Source organism: Cavia porcellus, unplaced genomic scaffold, assembly GCF_034190915.1.
Source record: "Cavia porcellus strain 051 isolate PalLab524CR breed Dunkin Hartley unplaced genomic scaffold, mCavPor4.1 scaffold_5, whole genome shotgun sequence".
Taxonomy (NCBI): Eukaryota; Metazoa; Chordata; class Mammalia; order Rodentia; family Caviidae; genus Cavia; species Cavia porcellus.
Genome location: NW_026947488.1, coordinates 77,682,774 through 77,695,987, shown reverse-complemented (window position 1 = coordinate 77,695,987; position 13,214 = coordinate 77,682,774). Strand labels below are relative to the sequence as shown.

Genomic DNA, 13,214 nt, shown 5'->3' with positions numbered 1-13,214 from the left:
TAATTCTAAAATGTATAAATAAACATATGAAGCAAACATTTTCTGTTGGTAAATTTCACAAGCTGTAGATCTTTTGTTAACAAACATTTAGCTTTCTTTGTTCAGAAAACTTTGGGTGTTCAGAATATCCCTGTTTAAATGGTAAAGTTGTTAAACTACACAAAAATAGTGAAAACATTTTGCCAATGACTAAGTCTCTAAAAATCAATCAAATGAGTAATAAAACTAAGGATTCTCTCTGCCTTCTTTGTGACTTCTAAGTTAGAGAATAGAGGAACCGAGGTTTATTTTTCTATTTGAGAGTCAGAAGTTAATCTTGTTTTTTTAAAAAATCCCACTATCAGAATTAGAAATGTTTATTATTCAAGACCATAGGCATTTAGACATTTAAAAAATTTGCTCATTAGAATATAAAATGATAAAGCTATAAATAATAATTTTATACATAGAATGGATGAGATTAATTTTTATCTAAACTGTGAAAAAATGTCTTTAGTCAAAGTAAATAACACTTTTCATTAACATGACTAAATGTAAACACTTTAATTTGGAGTGTAGTAGAATTTAATTTTTCTTTTGGTTTTGGAAAAAATTTGTCATAATATAACCAATATCTTTGATTTACTCAGTTACTATGAAATGCTCATTGGCAAATGTTTAAAAAAATATTTCATGAAAATATCAAAGTTTTTAATCTTCTCATTAATTTTAGAGTTTAGTTGTACACTAATTTGAGCATATATTTGTAATTTTTAAACAATTATTTCAGTAATGATATGTCATTTTTAATATCAGATCATTAAATAAAGAATGAAAACAGTGAAAGCAAAAAAGTTTTGGAAAACTTTTATAAACTTGAATTTATCTTAAATATCAACCTAACATTTTGTACTTTAGGATTTGTTCGGAAACATAGTTTAAACCAGATGACAAAAAGGCACAATAGATTGTGATGAATTACTTGTAAGTCACACTAGAATCCCCAAAATATAATTGGGTATGGTTACTTTACTAGTGTATCATATAGTCAAGTGCTTTTCTGTTGTGCAAGTAATAAAATCATTTGATATTTAAAAAAATTAACATAATAAGTATTTCTCTTTTAAAATACATGAAAGAAATAAACAGTCTTTTTAATATTAAAACAAATATTTAATAATATCAAACTTGTGGAGTTTGCAAATAGCTTAACTTTGCTCTGTAAGAAATTTAATTTCAGTGAGCCAAACATATAACAATATCAAACTTGTACAGTTTGAAAATAGTTTAACTTTTCTTTATAAGAAATTTAATTTCAGTAAATTATAGATTATTCATTTAATATCATACTTTCTTTTTTAAAAAAATTAATTTGATATTTGTTTCCTTACTTAATTAAAAGTATGGTTCTGCAGAAGTGTTTTTATTTTTCTTATAAGTATCAGCAAACTGATATTAAAGGGATGTACTACTATGTGAGAAATGTCTAAGAAGACCTCTTTCTGGAAGGCACTCATGGCACCAGTCATCATGGTAATCATTTATTCAGAAAGGAGCATTCACATTTGAAGTTGGTCACAAATTACAATTAAAATACAGAGAGAAAAGAACATTGCGTATATGGAGAGCAAGTTGCCATGCCTTTTTGTAGGGATTTGGTCCTGCTACAGGCCTTATTTCTTTAAAAGATCAAGTTAAATTTCTTTATGTGTTGGTCTGCCCTCTCCTGGGCCAGTCATATTACACATACGACTTGTAAAAAGAAATTAAACTCTGAAAGAATAAAGGATTATATAAACTAACTCGGTAATAAAATCTTAATATATATTCATGAGGGTGATAAGTTCTCAAACAAGGTACTCCTTTCTCAAATATTTGAAGAGTTCTTAGGTGTGGTTATTCCATTAATGTTTTTCTTATCTTCTTTTAACTCCTTTTGCTTTATTGCTAAATAAACATGGCCTGGCACTTGACATTTTCCCTGACCTCTCCTTTAAAAATATTTTAGAAGTAACTCATAGGCAATGAACAGAATTCCCCTTTTTGGTCACATACTTTTACATTAAATCTTTCTTTTTTATACATAATGTGAACCTGCTAAATAAGAAAATTATAGAGTAAAATAAACAAACCATTAAAATTACTTATCCCATCATAATGATATTGTACATATTTGAGAAGTCCACACTTCAGATATTTTTGTGCATATAAAGTCTAAATATATTGCTGTATCTGTGTCTATATCTACACAAGGGTCACATACATTTAGAATTTTAACATAGGAATCTTAAGATTTTCATTTTATTTTTTAATGTTGTAGGAAATAGAATATACGCTTTTGGAATTGATTTTTAATTGCATACACTGAAAAATTTGCAAACTGTATTGAAAATGTTTTACATTTTTTTTAATCATTGTGCAGTTATATGTCTTTTTTGGTGAGGGGGGTCTCACTGTGCAGTTTAGGCTGGCCTTGAACTCAGTGATGATCCTGTTGCCTTGACCTCCTGAGTGCTGAGATTACAGATGGGTAGCCTGACATTACAGGTGTATAATATCTGACTAATTATGTATTTTGTCTAATTAGATAGAAATCTCCTTTGGGACAATGACTGAGCTAAAATAATTTTGAATCTATGTTTAGGCACAAAACTATGTTAACAATTTTTGCTGAGAATTTTTGAAAAATCTAATTACTTTTCAATAATTAGCTTCTTTTGGAAAGTGTGTCCTGAAGCATAAAAAGGACACAACTAGTCTGTCTCCTTAGTATATGAGTAAGAGTTAAAGAAAAATGAGTCTAAGCAGCTAAAATAAAAATTTCCACTGTAGGTGGGTGTGGTGAGCCACACCTTTAATTCCACAACCCTGGTAGTCTAAAGAAGGAAAAGCCCAAATTCAAACCCAGACTGAACAATTTAGCAAATTAAGTTTTTAAGGAGATCCTGTCTCAAAACACCACCATCTTAGTTACTTTCCTCTCACTGCTGAGACAAAATACCTGACAACCAGAATTAAAAAAGGAAAATTCACAGTTTGTGAAAGTTTCATTCCATAAATGACTGTCTGCAAGGCAGATTGGCACATGTCAGAGAGGCAACAGTTCATGGCAGTGAAAGACCCCAAAGCAAGGGAGGGGAGTGATGGATAGAGAGACACAGAGAGACAGAGAAACATTAGTTCCTTAAAAATTGTATGCAGGCTACTGCTCTAGGATGGGTGTGGCATTAACACCCTTAATCTCAGCACTGGACCATGAATTAATCACATACTTTACATTCAGCAATCTCTGTAAAGCAGCCCACTCATGACTGCATGAGACTTTGGGGGGACGTGTGGACCCAAACCATAACAACCACAGAGGAGAAAACAAAGATTTGTACTTCAACCATAATTAAAGAAAGTGATGTTATGCATACAAACTCATATAGACATTTTAAAATAAGTATTTGAGATTAAATAGGTGATTTCAAAGAAATGTCACTTTGATTTATTATAATTCCCCAGTGACTTTTCCCTTACTATTTATGGTTTTGAGGTATTTAGAAAAAATCTTCCAAAATATTTTTCAGCCTATGAAGCTTCTCTTGAGTATTAAACTAAGACAAATGTATTTGCAACTATAAAGTTATACCCCACCTCACCCCACTGACAGTATGATTACAAGTTTGAGAATAGTCTGGGCAATTTACCCATTTAATGAGACACTGTCTCAAAATAAGAAATAAAAAAAGGGCTAAGATGTAACACAGTGTGAAAGCCTTGGGTTGGACACCAGTACTGGAAAAAAAAAAATTCCCTAAATGTATTACTCAAATATTCCGAAACTTGATATCTTCCAAGTAAGAGAAATGAGTAGGCTGGAAATTTGGCCAAGCAGCAATATTCCACCTCATCCTTTAGAGATTTAAGCTGTAGAGTTCTGACAATAATATAACTTTCTAGGCTACTGTATGAGATTTCCCCAATGTGGTCATCTCTGACAGAAGGAAGTATGAATGAATCTGATAGGATCTGAGCCTAGAATAGACATACATCATTTGCAGTTGCATTCTGTGATGGAAAATATCACTTTGCTATATTTAACTATAAAATAGCTAAAGAGTTATTATTATTATTATTGAGACAGGGTCCTGAACTCAGTACGTAGCCCAGGCTGGCTTCGAGCTTGAGGCTACACTCCTGTCTCAGCCACCTGAGTGCTGGAATTGAACCATACACTACCATGCCCAGCAAGGAGCATTGAATTCAATTACATACAGAGAAGAAAAGGGAGATTTTGGTAAGTTGTTGGGTAAGTTTTAAACTCAACATTCTTTATGAAATCTCTCTTACTTTTCCAGGGATGAGATGCCCTTTATTAGTAATGTATAAATTCTTCCACCTTCACTGGTAAGTGGTGAATAACTGACACATTGCAAGCTAGGGCAATTAAATTTGGATTTCAGGACTCAGAGAGTGAAATTCTGAGGCAATCTTTGTGGCTGGTATTATACCCACTAAATTAATTAGGTTCCAGGTCAGAAGGGGCAGGGGTAAGATGAGAATGATCCAGAAGAATACAAAAGGGTTGGGTTTCTGCTGACTTTCCAATTTCTGATCTTAAATCTTTTGCTAGATCTATTGATGAGATGAATTTATATCCTTTTAATTAAATCTCCTTTTGATTAAAGTAACAGGCTATCTTTGGTACTTTTTAGTGAGTTTTTAATGAATATAGATATGTTTATGAAAAATGTCTGCTGAAGGGGAAAAAGTAAAATAGGACAGTTATGAACCTTATTCTGCCATGTGTTGTATTATTCTTTCAGAAAAATGGAAATGTTTTCCTATCTGGAAAATGTAACTAATAATGTTCTTTCATTGTTTTTGTTTTAGTTTTTAACAGTAAACTAAAGAAAACATACAAAAAGATGACAGATGTGCAGTATATATTCAGTAAATGGTAGTTCTAATTGTGACAATGAGGGTGATGATTATAATGTTTCAGATACTAGTGTTTGTTACATTCTGATATATGTTTTTATTTGACTTACTGTAGGCAGTATTTTATCAGATTTCCAGATTAAAACAAAACTCAGTGAAAAATGATTTTTTCCAATTTAAGAATCTGAACAATTATTGCAAATTCAACAAGCTATTGATATCTAAATACAGGCACATGAAGAAATTGTTACAAAACATATTTTAAATCAAATGTTGCTGATTGTACAAAGGGAAAAGTATTTTAGTCATTTTTCCAGGTTTTTTGAATAGCCAACACTGCTTTAAATACACTCTCAAGAACATAATTATGTCTATATTTCCTCATTTTAATCTGCCTTTTAAAAAAAGAACTTAAAAATCAAAAGACTAAGTGACTTGAAAATATATCTGGCACTTCTAAGAAAGGTAAAAATGGCAGACACGATTTAAACTGTCTTAATCTAACTGCATCTAATCAACTTGCTGAATTAATCATCACTCTTCATGGCAGGTAGAAGTGTAGTTAATTTAGTTCCATTTAACCAAGTCACTGAATTAACCTTCATTCTTCATTTTTGCTATATGGCATGTTAGGAGATGCTCACATAATCCTGTGTGCTTAAAACTAGTGAGTTACTTTCTAAAAGCTTGTGTAAAATAAATGCTATTCATGGAGAGTAATGAATGATTAGGAAGAAGTTGAAATTCTAGAAGTCTGGCATCCAGTGTACTTCCTTCCAACCAAGAAAACTTTAAAATAACCTGGGCACAGAAATAGCAATACTGCCTCGGGGAATACTGATCTCTTATCAAACAAGTTTTTGTTCAAAATAGAGTTGTTAAAGAATAACATGTAAGGTTGATGGTAAAACATCAAACATGTTTCTTCATGAGTATTTATTCGTATGTATTTTAAATGTATCTATAGAAATATAAATCATATATATTTAAAGTGGTATTCCTTTTTCATTTTTTATTAACTGGTCAGTTGTCTATCCTAATCATTATGAATTGAGGAAAATACTTAAAGATATTCTGAATCTAAGCACTTATTTTTTAGGGAAGAACACTGAAATGATAAAAAAGTAAGTAATGACAAAAAATGTCCATTTATAATATTTCAATTTAGAGGGCTATACCAACACTGATTTACAACAGAGAAGAAAGATATTTAAGGTAGTTTTTCATAGCAAAAATATGCAACATCATAATACTAAAAAAAGATAATGTTGGTAACTCATATGATAAGCAGTGAAATAAATATGTAAAAGTAATATAAATCACAAAGCAAGCAGAGAGTATATACACAAATATGAACAGAAAATTTACAGAGGAAGAACTCTGAGCTGTTAACCATAAAGACGTCATCTAGAAAATGAAAATTTCAATTAAGCTAAAACTAACATGACACTTTTTTTTATTTCAACAAGATTAATGAAAATCAAGGTTTGATAAGAGATATTCCATAATGGTGAAGATAAACAAGTACTTTTATACAGTGCTAGGGAGAACAATGTGATACACTTTCTGGAAAGACTAATCTAGCAGTATCTATCACAGTGGCAAATGTGCAGAGTATTTTTGTCTACACATTTATACTACTTTTCAGTTATACTACTTTTCACTTCCATTCTGTGAAATTATTTTCAAAGTACTTTTGGCTGACATTAAAGATAATCAGAAAGCTGCATATATGCTGTTACATACATATAACTGAATACTATTCTTTCAACATTCATATGGAAAGCAACTTTCATTTTATTCAATACCAGATATTGAGGGAAACTTTCACAGCATGAAAGACATAAAGAATTTATACTAAAATATTTAACATACAGCACTAAACTTATGATAAAGAGACTTCCTTAGAAACTGGAAATCAAGCTAAAGCACAAATTCTGAGGGAAGAAAGTGCTACAATTCGTAATTGCTGAAAGAACTGTCTATTCTTGGTGACCTGGATCAGCAGTGCTGAGAACCATGTGAAAAAGGAGAACAGTTCAGACTGTTGCATTGTGGGGCATTAACTTTAAAACTTTCTTAAGATATTGCATCCAGAAGGACAACAACATTAATAAAATTTTTAATAAGGGTGAGAGATAGAGTGAAGTGGGATGAGGAGTATAGAGTGACACTGAAAATATCTGGAAAATATCTATATTGATCATATTGTAGACCAAAGAATAAAATATTTGCTCTTAGAATCATAAGTCAGCACACACAGATGTTTCACTCAAATTTGAACTATGTCGGTGACATATAAAATACATCGAATCAGTATTTTACTGTAAGGTAGTGCTGAGTTTATTTTGCACCTCAACATTGAGAAGGAAAAGAAAAGGCAGGAAAGATCACTTCTATAATGTCAGATATGAGGAAGCCGAGTATATTTTAGAACAAAAAATTGATTTAACCTCACTGCTAACACATGAATATGATAAAATATGATAATCTCACTGACCTTCACAAGGAAGAATATTTAATCCAAACTTATATAGAAAATATGGCTTAAAAAGAATTTTAAAATGTTATATGTACCTATTAAAGTTTACGGCAACTTCAAAATTGATGAAGTATTTTTCAAAAAGAATACTTTTTAATAGATAAAATTATTATTATTTGTAAATACTGATACAATAGATGATTAGAGTTAATGAGATAAAGCAAAATGATTTGTTTCAGTCAGTAATATATGTAAAAATGTCACTTACTTTTCTGAACATAAGAAAGTACTTATTTTTTAAAATAATAAAATTTAGAATAGAAAAAATAATCTAGAATAAATATAACAAAAATGAGACATTTTGCAGGGAAATTTATTAATGATGTTAGGGATAAAACTAAGCAATAAAAACCAAGAAAAGAAAAGGACAAAAATTAAAATCACTGAAGCAAGAAATAAAGTTCCCTCAAAACTTACAAAATTATGAACATTAGATGCTTACAATATGTTACAAACAAGTCACATGTCAAATCTTTGGGACAAGATAAACCACTCATTTGGTACTGAAATTGAAAAGAATAAAATTTCAATCCCAGCATCAAACTATAAAAAATAATTCCAAGTGAAAGGTAAATAGCAATTTTGTGTGGTATCCTAGAACAATAGCATATAATTTCAAGATAAGGAAAGATTTTAAAAAATGAAAAGCAAAACAAAAACTAAATATAAAAACATGACAAGTTTTATTATGAAAAATAAAATCTATTTAACACATGCTATCATAATGAAAATGAAAAGATAAGCTACAGAGTGGAAGAAGATATTTACAGGGCCATATACAGAGCCAAGTTTAGACTATCAAAAGCACTTAGGTTCCTTAAAAAATATAACACATAAGAGATATATCACAAAATAGGAAAGGTACAGATGGAAAACAAAAATACGATGTGGTGATTAAAAAGACCTAAAAATGGAAACTGTCAAAAAAAAGTGATATATCAACAAATACTTACTAGACAAGTTTTTTAGAAAAAGAAAAATCTGTCTGGCCAAAAGTCATAAAATTTGGGCAAACAGGAACTGTCACAGACTGTGAGTAGACATATAATTTTGCTACAACCACTTTCAAAATCAATTTGGCATTGTCTAAATAAACTAAACACAGGCATATCCTGAGACCAGAAATTCTATTCCCCGTTGCATGTGTGCCTAAATTTTTCTTTTCTGTGCTCCAGGAAATACATAGGAAAGTGTCCTCATAGTAGTGATACAAAATGTGGAAGGAGTGTAATGTATGTGTACTAAATACACACAAGGAATGTAAACATGCACTGCAAATATGTGCAAAAAAATTAGGAGGAGATAAAGAGATGAGGGAGGGAAGAAAAAGGAATTAAAAATACAATGAATACGTATTATGTTCATGTACTAATTTCCCACAAGAAATATAAGCATTGTATACTACACAAATGTACTACCACAAAACTAAATGAGAGTAATGAAGACATTAAAAGTGCTTTGAAATTCTTTAGGTTTTCAATAGGAATGAACTAAAGTTATATGTAAGAATGTGTATGTCTTGTATGCATGTGACATGAAACATGAGATTCAAGACAAACATTATCCCACTTTATAACATTTATCATTTATTAAGTTGCATAAATGTGTGGAAAAAGCTAATGTATATTATGAATGAGAGAGAGAGAGAGAGAGAGAGAGAGAGAGAGAGAGAGAGAGAGAGAAGAGAAATAGTAACTAGTAAACCATTAATATAAAATAGAAAAGATGCAAATAGGGACAATGATTATCTCCAAAGGAATGAAGAGAGATTAGGGTTGGATGTGAGGGGATTTTGGAATATTGGGATATTTTGAGTTTTATTCGAGTTGTGATTATAACAACTTAACTATGATTTATAACAATTCTTTAAATTCTGCATGTGTTTGTACAGCCTATTTTGTGAGTATTTCTCATGGATACACACATTTAAGAAAGCAAAAATTGTCAGTGTTCAATAAATACATGAAATAGTACAAATTTAATACAGAATAACACAGAAGAAATAAAATGAGATGCAACTTTGTACTCACAAGATTAGCAAAAACCGAAGGACTGGAAGATTGTGTATCAGTGGCAATGGCAAAGTAAGTTCACATATGTATTTTGGACAGCAACACTGCATGATTAAGTAAAGTTGCTGAGGTTCATAATCTATGCCTCTATCATTTCACTATCTGTTAGGGTTGTAGAGGAATTCCAGAATATATGCATCAGGCATATACAAAAATTAATAACACTATAATTCATGATAAAAAATTGGAAATAATTTCAACTGTTCTGCAATGGAAGAATGGATAATCCTACTGGGACTCCTTTGCATAAAGGAAAATTAATGAACTCCCATTATGTGCATTAGTGTAAATGAATCACACTTGAAAATTGTATGTCATAGGAAAAATACATGTAGTATGGGTTTCTGTTGTAGTTAGGGGTTGTGTGGAGAACAAGTAGAATCAGGACGTGGAGCTTATAATATTATTTTTATATTGGTCACCGGGAGTTAACCCAAGAAAATTCAGGAAATCTATCTGCAACACCAAAGACATAGATTATTTAGTCAAGAACCTAAATCCCACAGCAGTGTCCCACATGAGTCCAGATAAAAACCCAGGGCTCATGACAGTGCCTCCCACAAGTCTAACTGGAGGTCCAGAGCCCACAAGAAGGACGCACACCAGTCTCTTTTACAGATCCGTGCCGGGAAGGCCCAAAGGTCAGGGGTGGAAGCCAGAAAGTCTATGCAAGTGGGGTGAAGTCGCTGTGCTGGTGCCATGAGAGTTCTATGCTGGAGCCGAGAAGTCACACTCACAACAAGGACCAGGGCTATCCTGAAGGCACCACAGCCATCCTCAGCGACACGGAAGCCTCAAGCTCCTCCTCCGACAAGCACAGTCGGGCACATGCCAGGAAGCCAGCGTGACCAGTTCTTCCTGGAGACCAAGCGGCACGTCTTCCCCTCTGGAGCCAGGATGCAATGCTCGATGTGGGGATCAAAACTTCTCCAGGAGAATCTAACGGCTCAAACAGCAACTCATAGGAGAACCCACAATGCTTCAATGCAACAACACATTAACACCCCAATGTTTCAACACCTCCCTTCTTCTTCCCCTATTTATCCTGGCAACTTTCCTCAGGTAGAGCATCTTTGCTCAATGCCAGGCTGATGTAATCCAGCTAACATTAAGTTGACCACCAGTTCTTAATCCGTAACAGTTTCTTTTTTATTATTGTTCAAACACATAACATAAAATTAATCAGTTGTATTTATGTGTGTGATAAAACATTAAAGAAAAGAAAAGCAATGTTAAATATAAAGTCTAAATTTTTTGAAAACCTAGGTAGACAATAAAAAAAAGTATGGAGACACAATGAGCTTCAAAAGTGCTGATAATATTCCCTTTCAATCCATAAGTTACTGCATGAGTTATCATTTTTATTCAATTATTTTGTATATATTTCATATGAAGTACATAGCCATATGCTTGCTCTACCATCTATCATGTATTATCTATTTATCATTTATTATCTACTGTTTACCATATATCATCTATAATCTATCTGTCTGTCTGTCTGTCTGTCTGTCTGTCTGTCTGTCTTAGTTACTTTTTACTCGTCGCTGAGACAAAATATCTAATGTCCAAAATTGGGAAAGGAAAGGTTGCTTTCTTACAGTTTTTGGAAGTTTCAGTCCATACTCAGCTGGCTCGAAGGCAGGATGGCATGGCAGGGTCCACCGTTCATGGCAGCTGCAAATGGCAAAGCAGAAGCTGGCAAGAGAGAGAGACACACACCTTCTTCCTGCCATTACATTACATCCTGGCTCCACCCTTATGTGGGCGTAGCACTGACACTATCAATCCAAGCTCTAGACAATGAGCCAATCATAAATGCATAATGCAAATGCATGAGGCCTATGGGCCACCAACATAAACCATGACACTATTTTTTTTATCTATCTGCAAGTAAGCATGACGTATTTTCAGGAAACAATCTTAGTGTAAGAAAAACTAATAGGAAGTGAAAAAGTTAAGAATGAGGTGACCATTATCAATATTAAAATGGCATAACTTTCAAGATAAATTACTGGAAAACAGGAAGCACAGGAAATGTGCATGAGATTCTATGTGCAGTATAAATAAAAGAGTGGAGTAAGAATTGACACACATTTTACTTACTGGAAATGCACATTTTTGCACAAGAACTTGATGGCTGAGTGACACCCACAGCAATTCAGAATGTCTGAATGTAGGAGGAAGAATTTTCATTAAATGCCTCTCTGTAGCTTTCAACTCTTGAACTGATCAAATATGTATAACAATTGTAATAGTTACAATTAAAATTTAAAAATAAATGATAAAACCTTATCCAAATTTTCTGACTAATCTGAATCCTATGATTTAGCAAAATGGATCAGAAAAAAACACTATCTGAATATTTTACCAAAGTACTCAGACATTCTGTCCCTGAACTCCTTACCTAGAGAGCCTGGTATAAGGAATGATACAACCTCCTCATGCCACAAAGGGAGGGCATGGGTGAGGAATGCTGTGATTATCAATTGTACAGATTTCAAATGATAAGCATGATAGAATGGGCTAGAATTCAGTCCATGGCAAGTCAGAATATCACACCAAAAAAGTCAATTTTTCAAAGTAGCTTCCATTAACAAAGCAAATACCACTCATGAATATTGGTTTTCACAGAGACCTACAAAATTTCCTAAAGTTGTTTTAAAATCTGACTTTCTAACAAAAACTAGCTCATTACATCCCTGCAAAAGCCCAAGTTGAACAACATAGAGTTGGCTCACTCATGTTGTGAGCTAAAATTAGTCAATTTATGATGTAGTCTGATAACTTTTTGAGATTTGTATTTTATAACTCTTTCTATGGATATGAATTTTCCCTCTTTAACAATTGTACTGCATTTTACTAAATGTAACATGTAGTTGTCTAAATTTGGCAAAGTCTCCATTTCAATAAACTTCTATTTTATAATACAACATTTAACTAGTGGTTTTAAAAATGTTTTTAGGTAGCAAAGAGCAACTTTTTTTTTCTTGCTTTTTTTGTCAGTATACTATGCCATTATAAAATTAAACTTTCTAAAATAGTGTTCTAAATAATACATATGGTAAAGTTGCTATACTCATACATTATTCAAGTTAATAAATGTTTGTGTCTCCTATCTTAAAACAATTTACAAAAGTTAGAAAGACAGATAAAAATATATATAAAATATATGTATGCTTTCAATAAATTTGTGTGTGGAGGAGAACTCAGATATATTGTGATAGTTGATGAAAGATAGGACAATATAATAAGTTAACTTTTTTGTAGTTCTCAGTATGCAAAATCTGAAGTTTACAGAGAAATATGACACGTTTGGACCTCCGTCAATTCCAGAAGAATTCCAGGCAGAAGGAACATTTCCACCTTGAATCTTGGAAGGTGGGAACAAATTTTTTAAGAAGTGGAATAATGGTTTTTAAAATGAGTGAAGAGTAGGGACTAGCTAAGCCTGGCAATATGGAAGTAAATGACATATTTGAAAAATGAGCTCAAATAGGGGAAGTTTAACTATCTTGCTATACAGTCTCAGAAAATCAGATCAGTGCACAGAGGGCCATGAAATTAGTGCTGAGGTACACTATTACTGTTGTGGCAGAGAAAACCATTAAGTGGTTTTTAAAATATTTTGAGAACATATTAGCAAATACTTAAATTTGAGACATTTTTATAAAAGAAATAACTATACAATATTAACA

At 32.1% G+C, this 13,214-nt stretch overlaps 1 long non-coding RNA gene across 1 annotated transcript in view; it reads left to right on the top strand.

The window, feature by feature from the left end:
• The first annotated feature begins 3,942 nt into the window (after window positions 1–3,942).
• The window catches only part of LOC134475898 (uncharacterized), a 49,488-nt gene continuing 40,216 nt past the window's right edge, over window positions 3,943–13,214 (top strand). The window contains exon 1 of the long non-coding RNA XR_010047224.1: window positions 3,943–4,261. This is a non-coding gene — a long non-coding RNA (uncharacterized LOC134475898). The remainder of the gene's footprint in view (window positions 4,262–13,214) is intronic.